The sequence below is a fragment of the Monodelphis domestica genome (genome assembly GCF_027887165.1).
Source record: "Monodelphis domestica isolate mMonDom1 chromosome Y unlocalized genomic scaffold, mMonDom1.pri SUPER_Y_unloc_2, whole genome shotgun sequence".
Classification (NCBI taxonomy): Eukaryota; Metazoa; Chordata; class Mammalia; order Didelphimorphia; family Didelphidae; genus Monodelphis; species Monodelphis domestica.
In genome coordinates this window covers 305,525-322,105 of record NW_026605001.1, presented here as the reverse complement: position 1 = coordinate 322,105, position 16,581 = coordinate 305,525, and the positions used below count along the sequence as shown (strand labels likewise).

Genomic DNA, 16,581 nt, shown 5'->3' with positions numbered 1-16,581 from the left:
GTGGTCTTTTTCGTGAGCCAGCCTGTATCTGTGAGCCTCGGTGCCCTGGGTGGTTCTTTTCCTGAGCATCAAATTGTCCAAGGTTTTGTGGACTTGAACCCCTTAAGGACTTTTGCCCCGATTTCTCCCTGATCCCTTTTGTAAATGAGGCGTGAAGACCCTTTTCTGCTCGGGAGGACGTCTCTGGGTGAAGTGGTGTTTGCCCCGGGGAGCAGAATATCCTGGGTGAAGGCGGTGGTACTCAGCAGCAGGCCAATGCTGGTTCAGGGCTCCCTGTACCTCGGGGGTCTTTTTTTTCCAGCATTTCCCCTTTCAAGGACTAGCCAGGAATTTCTCTGCTCTTACTGTAGATGCTGGATGTGCGGTTGTTGCTCCCCTCCCTCTCGGAGTGTATATCGAGTACAGGATTCCTCCTTGGAGTCTCTTGTGGCCTGGGAAGTGGAAAAATAGGTTGAGCGGGGTGAATTAAAAAAAAAAAAAAAAAGAGCTAGACCCGGGAAAGAAGATAAGGTGGGGAGGGGAGAAGAGAGGGGAGATGCAGAGGGAAAGAAGGGGAAAGGGTGGGGAGTGGGTGTGGTGATGAAAGAGGGGAAGGTGTGAGAGAGTAGAAAAAAAGAGAAGAGAAACAAAAAGTGGGAGAAGACGACGGAGGACTGAAGAGATCTAGACAACATACAGAGTAGGAACAGGATAATTGTGGAGGTGGGGTGGGGAGGGGGGGGGGTCAGAGAAAGTTTGGATATCCAAGGAGAGGAGAGGCGGATGATAGTTGGGGAGGACAGAGCAGCAAACGGTAGAGAGATTGGGACTGAGGTGTCTAAAAATGAAGACAGAGGTTAGACACGGAGAGGACGAGTGACAGTGGGAGAAAGAGAAGAGAGAGGGGAGGGAGGGAGAGAGACACCGAAAAGAATTAAAGGGGAAAGAGAGGCGAGATACTGTGTGACAGAAAGGCAAGAGAGACAGAAAGCAAGAGAGGGAGAGAGATTAGGTGTGGAAAAAACAAGAGAGAGAGAAGAGAGAGAGAGAGACAGACAGACAAGGGTCTGTGAGGTCAGAGAAGTACAAAAGAAATGAATGAATAGATGAGGGAGAGAAATAGGGAAGGGATGAGAGAGAGACACTGGATGTGAGGCACTAGGATGAAGGGGAAGTGGCAGAGAGGACTTGAAAGGGAGGGGGGAGAGAAAGACAGGGACAGTGATTGGAGAGCCCTCAGGAGACACAGGGTGAAAAACAGGAAGAAACAGATGCAGAGAGAGCTAGAGCCTGGAATGTGCCAGATAGACACAGAGATGGAGAGACTGAGGAGACAAGAGTCTGTAAAGCAAGAGAGACATACAGCCAAAAAAGTGAACCACAGAGGGAGACATAGATATGGGAGAGAGAGGGGCAGTGAGAGAGAGAAGGAGCTAGAGAATGACAGAGAAGAAAAGGGAATAACTGGGAAGGGAGAGACAGAGGGTGGGGAAAGAAAGATATAGAGAGGCAAGAAGATAGTGAACAAGAGAAAGGAAAGGGTGGTGTGGGGGAGGGGGGCAAGAAGGTAAAGGACTGGCAGACTGAGGTTGGCATAGATTGACAGTGAAAAAGAGTAGGGGAGAGAGAGGGATTGAGGAAGAGGAGATAGCCAGAGAGGACACAGAGACCCACTGAGACAAATTTAGATGGAATGAGAGAGATGACAGCGAAAGGAGAGAGAAAGGGCAGGAGCAAAGGAAGTAAAGAGAGTGACAGAGAGGCTGATGAGGAGTCCAGGAGAACAAGAGAGAAAAGGGGTAGGGGCTCGAGAAAGGGGGAAGGACAGACAAGGGAGAAATGGAGAGGACAGATAGAAAGTAGAAGGAGAGAGACCTAGTGGACATACAGAGTAGGAAAAGAGGAAGGGGGGTGGGGTGGGTGGGGTGGGGGCCAGGGTAGAGAAGATTCCAAAGTTGTCAGAGAGGGAATGACAGAATCAAAGAGAGACAAAAGAAAGAAGAGCAAGGGAGAGAGACAGTAAGAAGTACTGGGGGCAAATAAGGACAGAGAACAAAGGAGGAGAGGTGGAGAGAGGAAAATGGACAGACAAATAAGGGAAGGAGAGAAAAGAGAGGAGGAAGTATGTGGGATGAAACTGTGCATTATTCCCCCACATCTATTGATCAGTATCAGCAATTTTCTGTGGAGAAGAACCTCCTCTCCCCTCAGTTATGATAGCAGTTATATTAGATAGCACTATAGGCTTTTTCCTATTCTCAAAGAGGACTAAAGAGCCTCCCACCCCCCACTCATTTTGGGAGGGGTACTGTAGCCTATGCCCGGGCATCACCAGGGCAACATATTTGATTGCTGTACAGATTCAAATTCCTGGGGCTTTGATTATTTCACTTTGCTTTGATTTCAGAAATTTGCTTTGCCAAGGAATAAAAGGGAGGGGAAGGAATATAGACTTCAGGTAAGAATGAAAAACTCAAAAAACGCCCCAAAATAGACCGATACCCAAAGGGCAAATTTCACCAACTTGCGTGTGTGTGTGTGTGTGTGTGTGTGTGTGTGTGTGTGTGTGTGCCTGCGCCTGCGCGTGTGCGTGTGCGTGTGCACAAGCACATGAAAAGATTTGATTTTTACCAGTCAGGAACACCAATTTTTTCTTTGCAATGAATTTCCAGTCTCTTCTGGGTTTCAGTACTCCCTGAAAATGCTTCAAGTATTTGGCAGTTCTTCCAATTCCTAGCGGAAAAGGGTAAACAATTTTGCAGGGAGCTAACTTTCCACTTTCTTGATTAACTATGGCTGCTCAGTGACATGGAAGAGAGTCAACACTAGCCTAATTCGGGATGGTGGTAATCATATCTTTGTTACTTTCATTGCAAGGAAACATGAGGTTTTTTTAGAATCCTGTTTGTATAGAGTACCTGTTTTGGTAACACTCCTGTGGAGCGGAATGGGGGTGGGGGGGGAAATGGGCTCATCTGCCCAGGAATCATTCTAATGAGCACATGGGAGATTTGAGGCTGGCAGAATTCATATAGCTTTATTCAGAGGCTGGGTGGGGGTGCATGGAGTGAGGGAACACTACAGGGAGGGGAGCCAGATGAAGGGAGAGAGAAGGGGGTGGGGGGGATGGTGCGGGGAGAGAGGAGGGGAGGCTCCAGAGTCTGAGAGGGCAGAGAGGTACCCAGATTTACTCAGATTTTATGGAGATCCATCAAAGTGCCCCATGTCCATTTTCCCATCATGTAGTATCTTTTCAACCCTCCATTCTCTATCCTCCTTATTAATCTTTCTCAACTCTTTCAAGCTTATAGGAGTTACTCATTCGGTTTGTAGTTTGTAGGGCTGTGGAAGGATTTTTGCAGCATTATATAACAGTTCTTGGGTTTTAGTAATCATGTATTCTCACTTTTCTAACTTGTAAGTTTTGCGCCTTCTCTCAAAGGAATTAGACAGCAAACCTCTTCCCATGGGAAGGGGGAATGGGGGGGGGGGCTCTTTTGTCACATTTGAGAAGACTGTCAGGCCTATACTAAGGTGGGTGGGTGGGGGGGTGTTTCTTCTACTCTTCAAAAGGAGAAATATTGATCTCTCTTAGTGGAGGGCTCCTAAGGACATTTTTTCTACAGGAAGTTACTAATACGAACATACTGGGATAATTTCATCTCACACAAATCCCATGGAGAAAAATAAGGAGAGGGGGAAGAAACTGAGAGAAAGTAAAAGAGGGGAATGGGAGTGCGAGGGGACAATAACAAAGAGACAGAGGAAAAAAGATAAGACTGGGGGGGAAGGAAGAGGACAGAAGGGAGGGAACATAGGGAGTGGGAGAAGAGTGCAGTGAAAGAAGAAAGGGGGTGGTGAGAGTAGGAAAAAGAAAGGAACTGGAAAGGAAGATGGAAGAAAAGTCAGGAAAGGTGTGTGTGTGGGTGAGTCAGGAGAGGATGGGGTTGGAGAAAAAGAGAGAAAGGTGTAGAAGCCAGGGAAGAGTCAGGGGAAAGACTAGAGGAAAACCTCTGTGTGTGTGTGTGTGTGTGTGTGTGCCCGTGTGTGTGTGTGTGTGTGTGTGTGTGTGTGTGTGTGTGTGTGAGAGAGAGAGAGAGAGAGAGAGAGAGAGAGAGAGAGAGAGAGAGAGACAGAGAGAGAGAGAGAGAGAGAGAGAGAGAGAGAGAGAGAGAGAGAGAGAGAGAGAGAGAGAGAGAGAGAGAGAGAGAGAGAGAGAGAGAGAAACAGACAGGGAGGGAAGAAGGGAGGGAGGGAGGGAGGGAGAGAGAGTTAGACAAGAAGGGAGAAAAAGGAGAGAATGAGAAAGGAATGGAGAAGACGGAGAAAAAAGAAAGAATGGAAAGGGGGGGGGGGAAGGAGAAGACTGGAGGGCTGAAGACCCCCTAGACTGGCTACGGAGGAGGAAAAGTATAAGAGTGTGGAGGGGAGGGAGGACCAGAGAAAGAGGGGTGGGCATAGAAAAGGCGAAGGGGAAGGGGTAAAGAGGAGAGAAATAGGACTGGAGGGAGAGAAAAGGGGATGGGGGAGGGAGGGAGAAAGTTAGAGTGGGCGGGGGAGGTTGGCCAGGGGAGAAAACGTGTGAGGAAGGGGCATTCGCCAATTGTGAGCAAGTTTTCGTTTTTGGTGCTTGGTTTCCCCGGGTGGAGGTGGGCTAACCCTAACCCTGCAGCCACACCGGGACGGGTCGGTCCCTGTCAGGTGTCCCAGGGGCATTGCAATTGTCCGGGCGCTGCGGAAGTGACGTGACGGTTGTCCAACCAGAATCTTCGCTGGGAGTTGCTAGGTGGGCGGTTCATGTTAGTTTCTCGCTGTTTTCCTGGGAGAAAATGGAACTCCCCCGGCTCCAACTTGGGAGGTAAATCTTGCTGCCCCTTGAGAAAGGACTTGTCATTTCCACCATCAATCTTCTGTGAGCCTGTATCTGTGAGCCTCAGCGCCCTGGGTGGTTCTTTTCCTGAGCATCAAATTGTCCAAGGTTTTGTGGTCTTGAACCCCTTAAGGACTTTTGTCCTGATTTCTCCCTGATCCCCTTTGTAAATGAGGCGTGAAGACCCTTTTCTGCTCCGGAGGACGTCTCTGGGTGAAGTGGTGTTTGCCCCGGGGAGCAAACTATCCTGGGTGAAGGCGGTGGTACTCAGCAGCCGGCCAATGCTGGTTCAGGGCTCCCTGTACCTCGGGGGTCTTTTTTCAGCATTTCCCCCATCCAAGGAGTAGCCAGGAATTTCTCTGCTCTTACTGTAGATGCTGGATGTGCGGTTGTTGCTCCCCTCTCAGAGTGTATATCGAGTACAGGATTCTTCCTTGGAGTCTCTTGTGGCCTGGGAAGTAGAAAAATAGGTTGAGCGGGGTGAATAAAAAAAAAAAAGAGAGATAAGACCCGGGAAAGAAGATAAGGCGGGGAGGGGAGAAAAGAAGGGGGGATGCAGAGGGAAAGAAGGGAAAGGGTGGGGAGTGGGTGTGTGGCGATGAAAGAGGGGAAGGTGTGAGAGAGTAGAAAAAAAAGAGAAGAGTAACAAAAAATGGGAGAAGAAGACCGAGGACTGAAGAGATCTAGACAACATACAGAGTAGGAACAGGATAATTGTGGAGGTGGGGTGGGGAGGGGGGGGGGTCAGAGAAAGTTTGGATATCCAAGGAGAGGAGAGGCGGATGATAGTTGGGGAGGACAGAGCAGCCAAAGGTAGAGGGTTACAGGGAAGAGGAATGTGGAGGGGGGGAGACAAGGGGAAAGAGGGGAGAGGGTATGAGGGGTGGAAAAAGGAAAGGATGGGCGGGGAGAGGGAGAGAGGGAAGAGTGGGGAAGCAGAAGAGGGCAAGAAAGTTGGCCTGCGCCAGGGAGGTAGGCAAGAGGGGAAAGAGAGGAGAATGAGGAAAAGGGATAGAGAGGGGAGATGGAGAGAAAATCATGGATGGAGAGTCAAAGAAAAGACAGGGTGAGCGGGAGAATTCGAATTAGGGGATGAAGAGTCCTAGACTGGTTACAGAATAGGGATAAAAAGGTATAAAAGTGAGGTAAGGGAGGAGAGGAGCAAGAGAAAGAGGGGGGCATAGAAAAGGAGAAGAGAGAGGGGATGACAGTTGCGAAGGACAGACTAGAAAGAGGTTCGAGAGAGGGGGAAAGAGGAGAGTCATATGGCTAGAAGGAGGTCAAAGAGAATTGAAAGGGGGAGAAAAGGGAAGTGTTGGAGGGAGAAGAGGGCCAGCCGAGGGAGAAAGTTGGAGCGGGCGGGGGAGTTTGGCGAGGGGGAAAACGTGTCAGGAAGGCATGCGAGGTTGCCCGCCACCTGGGCACTCGCTCAGGGGCCAGCAAGTTTCTCCCTTTGGTCCTGCGGTTTCCCCCGGTGGAAGTGTGGTGTTGGTATCTGGGGCCAGCAGCCACCCCGGCTTGTGGTCCCTCCCCACCGCACCCCTCCGCGGCTCGGGAAGTTGGAATCGTCCGCTGGGCCGTACACTGACGTGTCCGTCGTCCAATCAGAATCTTTGTTTGGCGTTGCTAGGTGGGCGGTTCCTTTCAGTTTCTCCGGGTTTTCCTGGGAGAAAAATTGAACTGCTTTTGCTCCAACTTCCGAGGTAAACCTTTCAGCCCCTTGGAAAAGAAGAGAGAGGAAAGAGCGGGAAAGCAGAAGAGGGCAAGACCAGGGAGAAAGTTGGCCTGCGCCAGGGAGGTAGGCAAGAGGGAAAAGAGAGAATGAGGAAAAGGGATAGAGAGGGGAGATGGAGAGAAAATCATGGATGGAGAGTCAAAGAAAAGGCAGGGTGAGCGGGAGAATTCGAATTAGGGGGATGAAGAGTCCTAGACTGGTTACAGAGTAGGGATAAAAAGGTATAAAAGTGAAGTAAGGGAGGAGAGGAGCAAGAGAAAGGGGGGGGGATAGAAAAAAGGAGAAGAGAGAGGGGATGACAGTTGCGAAGGACAGACTAGAAAGAGGTTCGAGAGAGGGGGAAAGAGGAGAGTCATATGGCTAGAAGGAGGTCAAAGAGAATTGAAAGGGGGAGAAAAGGGAAGTGTTGGAGGGAGAAGAGGGCCAGCCGAGGGAGAAAGTTGGAGCGGGCGGGGGAGTTTGGCGAGGGGGAAAACGTGTCAGGAAGGCATGCGAGGTTGCCCGCCACCTGGGCACTCGCTCAGGGCAGCAAGTTTCTCCCTTTGGTCCTGCGTTTCCCCCGGTGGAAGTGGGGTGTTGGTATCTGGGGCCAGCAGCCACCCCCGGCTTGTGGTCCCTCCCCACCACGCCCCTCCGCGGCTCGGGAAGTTGGAATCGTCCGCTGGGCCGTACACTGACGTGTCCGTCGTCCAATCAGAATCTTTGTTTGGCGTTGCTAGGTGGGCGGTTCCTTTCAGTTTCTCCGGGTTTTCCTGGGAGAAAAATTGAACTGCTTTTGCTCCAACTTCCGAGGTAAACCTTTCAGCCCTTGGAAAAGAAGAGAGAGGAAAGAGCGGGAAAGCAGAAGAGGGCAAGACCAGGGAGAAAGTTGGCCTGCGCCAGGGAGGTAGGCTAGAGGGAAAAGAGGAGAGAATGAGGAAAAGGGAAGGGATAGAGAGGGGAGAGGGCGAGAAAATCATGGAAGGAGAGTTAAAGAAAAGAGAGGGTGAAAATGGTAGAGTGGGGGAAAGAGGAGAGAAATGTGGCCGGAGGGAAGGGTGGGTGGGCGTTGGAGGAGCGAGAAAAGGGGAGAGAGTAGCCCAGGGACAAAAGTTGGAGTCGGGCAGGGAGGGAAAACGGGTGTGGAAGGCTTTCGGTGTTGCCTGCAACCTGGGAAGTGGCGCGTGGGTAGGCAAGTTTCTCTTCTGGTCCTCGGTTACCCGGAATGGAGATGGGGTTTGGGTTTCTGGGGCCTGCAGCCAGCCCGGCTAGTGGTCCCTCCCCTCCCCCTCCGGCATCGGAATTCTCTGCTTTGTGGAATACTGACTGACCGGGCCGTTGTCCCAACCGAATCCTGGTTCGCCGTTGCTCTATGGGCGGTTCCTGTTAGATTGTCTGTCTGATTGTCCCAGTAAATTGAACTGCCTTTGAACTAACTTCCGAGGTATAAAAAATCCTGCTGCCCCTTGCAAAGTGACTCTCGTTTTTCACTGGTGGTCTTTTTCGTGAGCCAGCCTGTATCTGTGAGCCTCGGTGCCCTGGGTGGTTCTTTTCCTGAGCATCAAATTGTCCAAGGTTTTGTGGACTTGAACCCCTTAAGGACTTTTGCCCCGATTTCTCCCTGATCCCTTTTGTAAATGAGGCGTGAAGACCCTTTTCTGCTCGGGAGGACGTCTCTGGGTGAAGTGGTGTTTGCCCCGGGGAGCAGAATATCCTGGGTGAAGGCGGTGGTACTCAGCAGCAGGCCAATGCTGGTTCAGGGCTCCCTGTACCTCGGGGGTCTTTTTTTTCCAGCATTTCCCCTTTCAAGGACTAGCCAGGAATTTCTCTGCTCTTACTGTAGATGCTGGATGTGCGGTTGTTGCTCCCCTCCCTCTCGGAGTGTATATCGAGTACAGGATTCCTCCTTGGAGTCTCTTGTGGCCTGGGAAGTGGAAAAATAGGTTGAGCGGGGTGAATTAAAAAAAAAAAAAAGAGCTAGACCCGGGAAAGAAGATAAGGGTGGGGAGGGGAGAAGAGAGGGGAGATGCAGAGGGAAAGAAGGGGAAAGGGTGGGGAGTGGGTGTGGTGATGAAAGAGGGGAAGGTGTGAGAGAGTAGAAAAAAAGAGAAGAGAAACAAAAAGTGGGAGAAGACGACGGAGGACTGAAGAGATCTAGACAACATACAGAGTAGGAACAGGATAATTGTGGAGGTGGGGTGGGGAGGGGGGGGGTCAGAGAAAGTTTGGATATCCAAGGAGAGGAGAGGCGGATGATAGTTGGGGAGGACAGAGCAGCAAACGGTAGAGAGATTGGGACTGAGGTGTCTAAAAATGAAGACAGAGGTTAGACACGGAGAGGACGAGTGACAGTGGAGAAAGAGAAGAGAGAGGGGAGGGAGGGAGAGAGACACCGAAAAGAATTAAAGGGAAAGAGAGGCGAGATACTGTGTGACAGAAAGGCAAGAGAGACAGAAAGCAAGAGAGGGAGAGAGATTAGGTGTGGAAAAAACAAGAGAGAGAGAAGAGAGAGAGAGAGACAGACAGACACGGGTCTGTGAGGTCAGAGAAGTACAAAAGAAATGAATGAATAGATGAGGGAGAGAAATAGGGAAGGGATGAGAGAGAGACACTGGATGTGAGGCACTAGGATGAAGGGGAAGTGGCAGAGAGGACTTGAAAGGGAGGGGGGAGAGAAAGACAGGGACAGTGATTGGAGAGCCCTCAGGAGACACAGGGTGAAAAACAGGAAGAAACAGATGCAGAGAGAGCTAGAGCCTGGAATGTGCCAGATAGACACAGAGATGGAGAGACTGAGGAGACAAGAGTCTGTAAAGCAAGAGAGACATACAGCCAAAAAAGTGAACCACAGAGGGAGACATAGATATGGGAGAGAGAGGGGCAGTGAGAGAGAGAAGGAGCTAGAGAATGACAGAGAAGAAAAGGGAATAACTGGGAAGGGAGAGACAGAGGGTGGGGAAAGAAAGATATAGAGAGGCAAGAAGATAGTGAATAAGAGAAAGGAAAGGGTGGTGTGGGGGAGGGGGGGCAAGAAGGTAAAGGACTGGCAGACTGAGGTTGGCATAGATTGACAGTGAAAAAGAGTAGGGGAGAGAGAGGGATTGAGGAAGAGGAGATAGCCAGAGAGGACACAGAGACCCACTGAGACAAATTTAGATGGAATGAGAGAGATGACAGCGAAAGGGAGAGAGAAAGGGCAGGAGCAAAGGAAGTAAAGAGAGTGACAGAGAGGCTGATGAGGAGTCCAGGAGAACAAGAGAGAAAAGGGGTAGGGGCTCGAGAAAGGGGGAAGGACAGACAAGGGAGAAATGGAGAGGACAGATAGAAAGTAGAAGGAGAGAGACCTAGTGGACATACAGAGTAGGAAAAGAGGAAGGGGGTGGGGTGGGGTGGGGTGGGGGCCAGGGTAGAGAAGATTCCAAAGTTGTCAGAGAGGGAATGACAGAATCAAAGAGAGACAAAAGAAAGAAGAGCAAGGGAGAGAGACAGTAAGAAGTACTGGGGGCAAATAAGGACAGAGAACAAAGGAGGAGAGGTGGAGAGAGGAAAAGGACAGACAAATAAGGGAAGGAGAGAAAAGAGAGGAGGAAGTATGTGGGATGAAACTGTGCATTATTCCCCCACATCTATTGATCAGTATCAGCAATTTTCTGTGGAGAAGAACCTCCTCTCCCCTCAGTTATGATAGCAGTTATATTAGATAGCACTATAGGCTTTTTCCTATTCTCAAAGAGGACTAAAGAGCCTCCCCACCCCCCACTCATTTTGGGAGGGGTACTGTAGCCTATGCCCGGGCATCACCAGGGCAACATATTTGATTGCTGTACAGATTCAAATTCCTGGGGCTTTGATTATTTCACTTTGCTTTGATTTCAGAAATTTGCTTTGCCAAGGATAAAAGGGAGGGGAAGGAATATAGACTTCAGGTAAGAATGAAAAACTCAAAAAACGCCCCAAAATAGACCGATACCCAAAGGGCAAATTTCACCAACTTGCGTGTGTGTGTGTGTGTGTGTGTGTGTGTGTGTGCCTGCGCCTGCGCGTGTGCGTGTGCGTGTGCACAAGCACATGAAAAGATTTGATTTTTACCAGTCAGGAACACCAATTTTTTCTTTGCAATGAATTTCCAGTCTCTTCTGGGTTTCAGTACTCCCTGAAAATGCTTCAAGTATTTGGCAGTTCTTCCAATTCCTAGCGGAAAAGGGTAAACAATTTTGCAGGGAGCTAACTTTCCACTTTCTTGATTAACTATGGCTGCTCAGTGACATGGAAGAGAGTCAACACTAGCCTAATTCGGGATGGTGGTAATCATATCTTTGTTACTTTCATTGCAAGGAAACATGAGGTTTTTTTAGAATCCTGTTTGTATAGAGTACCTGTTTTGGTAACACTCCTGTGGAGCGGAATGGGGGTGGGGGGGGAAATGGGCTCATCTGCCCAGGAATCATTCTAATGAGCACATGGGAGATTTGAGGCTGGCAGAATTCATATAGCTTTATTCAGAGGCTGGGTGGGGGTGCATGGAGTGAGGGAACACTACAGGGAGGGGAGCCAGATGAAGGGAGAGAGAAGGGGGTGGGGGGGATGGTGCGGGGGAGAGAGGAGGGGAGGCTCCAGAGTCTGAGAGGGCAGAGAGGTACCCAGATTTACTCAGATTTTATGGAGATCCATCAAAGTGCCCCATGTCCATTTTCCCATCATGTAGTATCTTTTCAACCCTCCATTCTCTATCCTCCTTATTAATCTTTCTCAACTCTTTCAAGCTTATAGGAGTTACTCATTCGGTTTGTAGTTTGTAGGGCTGTGGAAGGATTTTTGCAGCATTATATAACAGTTCTTGGGTTTTAGTAATCATGTATTCTCACTTTTCTAACTTGTAAGTTTTGCGCCTTCTCTCAAAGGAATTAGGACAGCAAACCTCTTCCCATGGGAAGGGGGAATGGGGGGGGGGCTCTTTTGTCACATTTGAGAAGACTGTCAGGCCTATACTAAGGTGGGTGGGTGGGGGGGTGTTTCTTCTACTCTTCAAAAGGAGAAATATTGATCTCTCTTAGTGGAGGGCTCCTAAGGACATTTTTTCTACAGGAAGTTACTAATACGAACATACTGGGATAATTTCATCTCACACAAATCCCATGGAGAAAAATAAGGAGAGGGGGAAGAAACTGAGAGAAAGTAAAAGAGGGGAATGGGAGTGCGAGGGGACAATAACAAAGAGACAGAGGGAAAAAAGATAAGACTGGGGGAAGGAAGAGGACAGAAGGGAGGGAACATAGGGAGTGGGAGAAGAGTGCAGTGAAAGAAGAAAGGGGGTGGTGAGAGTAGGAAAAAGAAAGGAACTGGAAAGGAAGATGGAAGAAAAGTCAGGAAAGGTGTGTGTGTGGGTGAGTCAGGAGAGGATGGGGTTGGAGAAAAAGAGAGAAAGGTGTAGAAGCCAGGGGAAGAGTCAGGGGAAGACTAGAGGAAACCTCTGTGTGTGTGTGTGTGTGTGTGTGTGTGTGTGTGTGCCCGTGTGTGTGTGTGTGTGTGTGTGTGTGCGCCCGTGTGTGTGTGTGTGTGTGTGTGTGTGCGCCCGTGTGTGTGTGTGTGTGTGTGTGTGTGTGTGTGTGTGTGTGTGTGTGTGAGAGAGAGAGAGAGAGAGAGAGAGAGAGAGAGAGAGAGAGAGAGAGAGAGAGAGAGAGAGAGAGAGAAACAGACAGGGAGGGAAGAAGGGAGGGAGGGAGAGAGAGGAAGACAAGAAGGGAGAAAAAGGAGAGAATGAGAAAGGAATGGAGAAGACGGAGAAAAAAGAAAGAATGGAAAGGGGGGGGGGAAGGAGAAGACTGGAGGGCTGAAGACCCCCTAGACTGGCTACGGAGGAGGAAAAGTATAAGAGTGTGGAGGGGGAGGGAGGACCAGAGAAAGAGGGGTGGGGCATAGAAAAGTCGAAGGGGAAGGGGTAAAGAGGAGAGAAATAGGACTGGAGGGAGAGAAAAGGGGATGGGGGAGGGAGGGAGAAAGTTAGAGTGGGCGGGGGAGGTTGGCCAGGGGAGAAAACGTGTGAGGAAGGGGCATTCGCCAATTGTGAGCAAGTTTTCGTTTTTGGTGCTTGGTTTCCCCGGGTGGAGGTGGGCTAACCCTAACCCTGCAGCCACACCGGGACGGGTCGTCCCTGTCAGGTGTCCCAGGGGCATTGCAATTGTCCGGGCGCTGCGGAAGTGACGTGACGGTTGTCCAACCAGAATCTTCGCTGGGAGTTGCTAGGTGGGCGGTTCATGTTAGTTTCTCGCTGTTTTCCTGGGAGAAAATGGAACTCCCCCGGCTCCAACTTGGGAGGTAAATCTTGCTGCCCCTTGAGAAAGGACTTGTCATTTCCACCATCAATCTTCTGTGAGCCTGTATCTGTGAGCCTCAGCGCCCTGGGTGGTTCTTTTCCTGAGCATCAAATTGTCCAAGGTTTTGTGGTCTTGAACCCCTTAAGGACTTTTGTCCTGATTTCTCCCTGATCCCCTTTGTAAATGAGGCGTGAAGACCCTTTTCTGCTCCGGAGGACGTCTCTGGGTGAAGTGGTGTTTGCCCCGGGGAGCAAACTATCCTGGGTGAAGGCGGTGGTACTCAGCAGCCGGCCAATGCTGGTTCAGGGCTCCCTGTACCTCGGGGGTCTTTTTTCAGCATTTCCCCCATCCAAGGAGTAGCCAGGAATTTCTCTGCTCTTACTGTAGATGCTGGATGTGCGGTTGTTGCTCCCCTCTCAGAGTGTATATCGAGTACAGGATTCTTCCTTGGAGTCTCTTGTGGCCTGGGAAGTAGAAAAATAGGTTGAGCGGGGTGAATAAAAAAAAAAAAGAGAGATAAGACCCGGGAAAGAAGATAAGGCGGGGAGGGGAGAAAAGAAGGGGGGATGCAGAGGGAAAGAAGGGAAAGGGTGGGGAGTGGGTGTGGCGATGAAAGAGGGGAAGGTGTGAGAGAGTAGAAAAAAAGAGAAGAGTAACAAAAAATGGGAGAAGAAGACCGAGGACTGAAGAGATCTAGACAACATACAGAGTAGGAACAGGATAATTGTGGAGGTGGGGTGGGGAGGGGGGGGGGTCAGAGAAAGTTTGGATATCCAAGGAGAGGAGAGGCGGATGATAGTTGGGGAGGACAGAGCAGCCAAAGGTAGAGGGTTACAGGGAAGAGGAATGTGGAGGGGGGGAGACAAGGGGAAAGAGGGGAGAGGGTATGAGGGGTGGAAAAAGGAAAGGATGGGCGGGGAGAGGGAGAGAGGGAAGAGTGGGGAAGCAGAAGAGGGCAAGAAAGTTGGCCTGCGCCAGGGAGGTAGGCAAGAGGGAAAAGAGAGAATGAGGAAAAGGGATAGAGAGGGGAGATGGAGAGAAAATCATGGATGGAGAGTCAAAGAAAAGACAGGGTGAGCGGGAGAATTCGAATTAGGGGGATGAAGAGTCCTAGACTGGTTACAGAATAGGGATAAAAAGGTATAAAAGTGAGGTAAGGGAGGAGAGGAGCAAGAGAAAGAGGGGGGCATAGAAAAGGAGAAGAGAGAGGGGATGACAGTTGCGAAGGACAGACTAGAAAGAGGTTCGAGAGAGGGGGAAAGAGGAGAGTCATATGGCTAGAAGGAGGTCAAAGAGAATTGAAAGGGGGAGAAAAGGGAAGTGTTGGAGGGAGAAGAGGGCCAGCCGAGGGAGAAAGTTGGAGCGGGCGGGGGAGTTTGGCGAGGGGGAAAACGTGTCAGGAAGGCATGCGAGGTTGCCCGCCACCTGGGCACTCGCTCAGGGCCAGCAAGTTTCTCCCTTTGGTCCTGCGTTTCCCCCGGTGGAAGTGTGGTGTTGGTATCTGGGGCCAGCAGCCACCCCCGGCTTGTGGTCCCTCCCCACCGCACCCCTCCGCGGCTCGGGAAGTTGGAATCGTCCGCTGGGCCGTACACTGACGTGTCCGTCGTCCAATCAGAATCTTTGTTTGGCGTTGCTAGGTGGGCGGTTCCTTTCAGTTTCTCCGGGTTTTCCTGGGAGAAAAATTGAACTGCTTTTGCTCCAACTTCCGAGGTAAACCTTTCAGCCCCTTGGAAAAGAAGAGAGAGGAAAGAGCGGGAAAGCAGAAGAGGGCAAGACCAGGGAGAAAGTTGGCCTGCGCCAGGGAGGTAGGCAAGAGGGAAAAGAGAGAATGAGGAAAAGGGATAGAGAGGGGAGATGGAGAGAAAATCATGGATGGAGAGTCAAAGAAAAGGCAGGGTGAGCGGGAGAATTCGAATTAGGGGGATGAAGAGTCCTAGACTGGTTACAGAGTAGGGATAAAAAGGTATAAAAGTGAAGTAAGGGAGGAGAGGAGCAAGAGAAAGGGGGGGGGATAGAAAAGGAGAAGAGAGAGGGGATGACAGTTGCGAAGGACAGACTAGAAAGAGGTTCGAGAGAGGGGGAAAGAGGAGAGTCATATGGCTAGAAGGAGGTCAAAGAGAATTGAAAGGGGGAGAAAAGGGAAGTGTTGGAGGGAGAAGAGGGCCAGCCGAGGGAGAAAGTTGGAGCGGGCGGGGGAGTTTGGCGAGGGGGAAAACGTGTCAGGAAGGCATGCGAGGTTGCCCGCCACCTGGGCACTCGCTCAGGGCCAGCAAGTTTCTCCCTTTGGTCCTGCGTTTCCCCCGGTGGAAGTGGGGTGTTGGTATCTGGGGCCAGCAGCCACCCCCGGCTTGTGGTCCCTCCCCACCACGCCCCTCCGCGGCTCGGGAAGTTGGAATCGTCCGCTGGGCCGTACACTGACGTGTCCGTCGTCCAATCAGAATCTTTGTTTGGCGTTGCTAGGTGGGCGGTTCCTTTCAGTTTCTCCGGGTTTTCCTGGGAGAAAAATTGAACTGCTTTTGCTCCAACTTCCGAGGTAAACCTTTCAGCCCCTTGGAAAAGAAGAGAGAGGAAAGAGCGGGAAAGCAGAAGAGGGCAAGACCAGGGAGAAAGTTGGCCTGCGCCAGGGAGGTAGGCTAGAGGGAAAAGAGGAGAGAATGAGGAAAAGGGAAGGGATAGAGAGGGGAGAGGGCGAGAAAATCATGGAAGGAGAGTTAAAGAAAAGAGAGGGTGAAAATGGTAGAGTGGGGGAAAGAGGAGAGAAATGTGGCCGGAGGGAAGGGTGGGTGGGCGTTGGAGGAGCGAGAAAAGGGGAGAGAGTAGCCCAGGGACAAAAGTTGGAGTCGGGCAGGGAGGGAAAACGGGTGTGGAAGGCTTTCGGTGTTGCCTGCAACCTGGGAAGTGGCGCGTGGTAGGCAAGTTTCTCTTTCTGGTCCTCGGTTACCCGGAATGGAGATGGGGTTTGGGTTTCTGGGGCCTGCAGCCAGCCCGGGCTAGTGGTCCCTCCCCTCCCCCTCCGGCATCGGAATTCTCTGCTTTGTGGAATACTGACTGACCGGGCCGTTGTCCCAACCGAATCCTGGTTCGCCGTTGCTCTATGGGCGGTTCCTGTTAGATTGTCTGTCTGATTGTCCCAGTAAATTGAACTGCCTTTGAACTAACTTCCGAGGTATAAAAAATCCTGCTGCCCCTTGCAAAGTGACTCTCGTTTTTCACTGGTGGTCTTTTTCGTGAGCCAGCCTGTATCTGTGAGCCTCGGTGCCCTGGGTGGTTCTTTTCCTGAGCATCAAATTGTCCAAGGTTTTGTGGACTTGAACCCCTTAAGGACTTTTGCCCCGATTTCTCCCTGATCCCTTTTGTAAATGAGGCGTGAAGACCCTTTTCTGCTCGGGAGGACGTCTCTGGGTGAAGTGGTGTTTGCCCCGGGGAGCAGAATATCCTGGGTGAAGGCGGTGGTACTCAGCAGCAGGCCAATGCTGGTTCAGGGCTCCCTGTACCTCGGGGGTCTTTTTTTTTCCAGCATTTCCCCTTTCAAGGACTAGCCAGGAATTTCTCTGCTCTTACTGTAGATGCTGGATGTGCGGTTGTTGCTCCCCTCCCTCTCGGAGTGTATATCGAGTACAGGATTCCTCCTTGGAGTCTCTTGTGGCCTGGGAAGTGGAAAAATAGGTTGAGCGGGGTGAATTAAAAAAAAAAAAAAGAGCTAG

At 50.8% G+C, this 16,581-nt stretch overlaps 1 protein-coding gene across 3 annotated transcripts in view; it reads left to right on the top strand.

The window, feature by feature from the left end:
- The first annotated feature begins 2,067 nt into the window (after positions 1-2,067).
- The window catches only part of LOC130456244 (transcriptional regulator ATRX-like), a 102,263-nt gene continuing 87,749 nt past the window's right edge, over positions 2,068-16,581 (top strand). The window contains exons 1-2 of one of the 3 annotated variants that reach the window (XM_056809943.1): positions 2,068-2,437; positions 10,440-10,489. The gene's annotated coding sequence lies outside the window, so the exon portion shown is untranslated. Of the gene's footprint in view, positions 2,438-7,119; positions 7,471-10,439; positions 10,490-12,280; positions 15,506-16,581 lie in introns of those variants that run through there. The other 2 variants (XM_056809944.1, XM_056809942.1) reach the window with 2 other exon arrangements.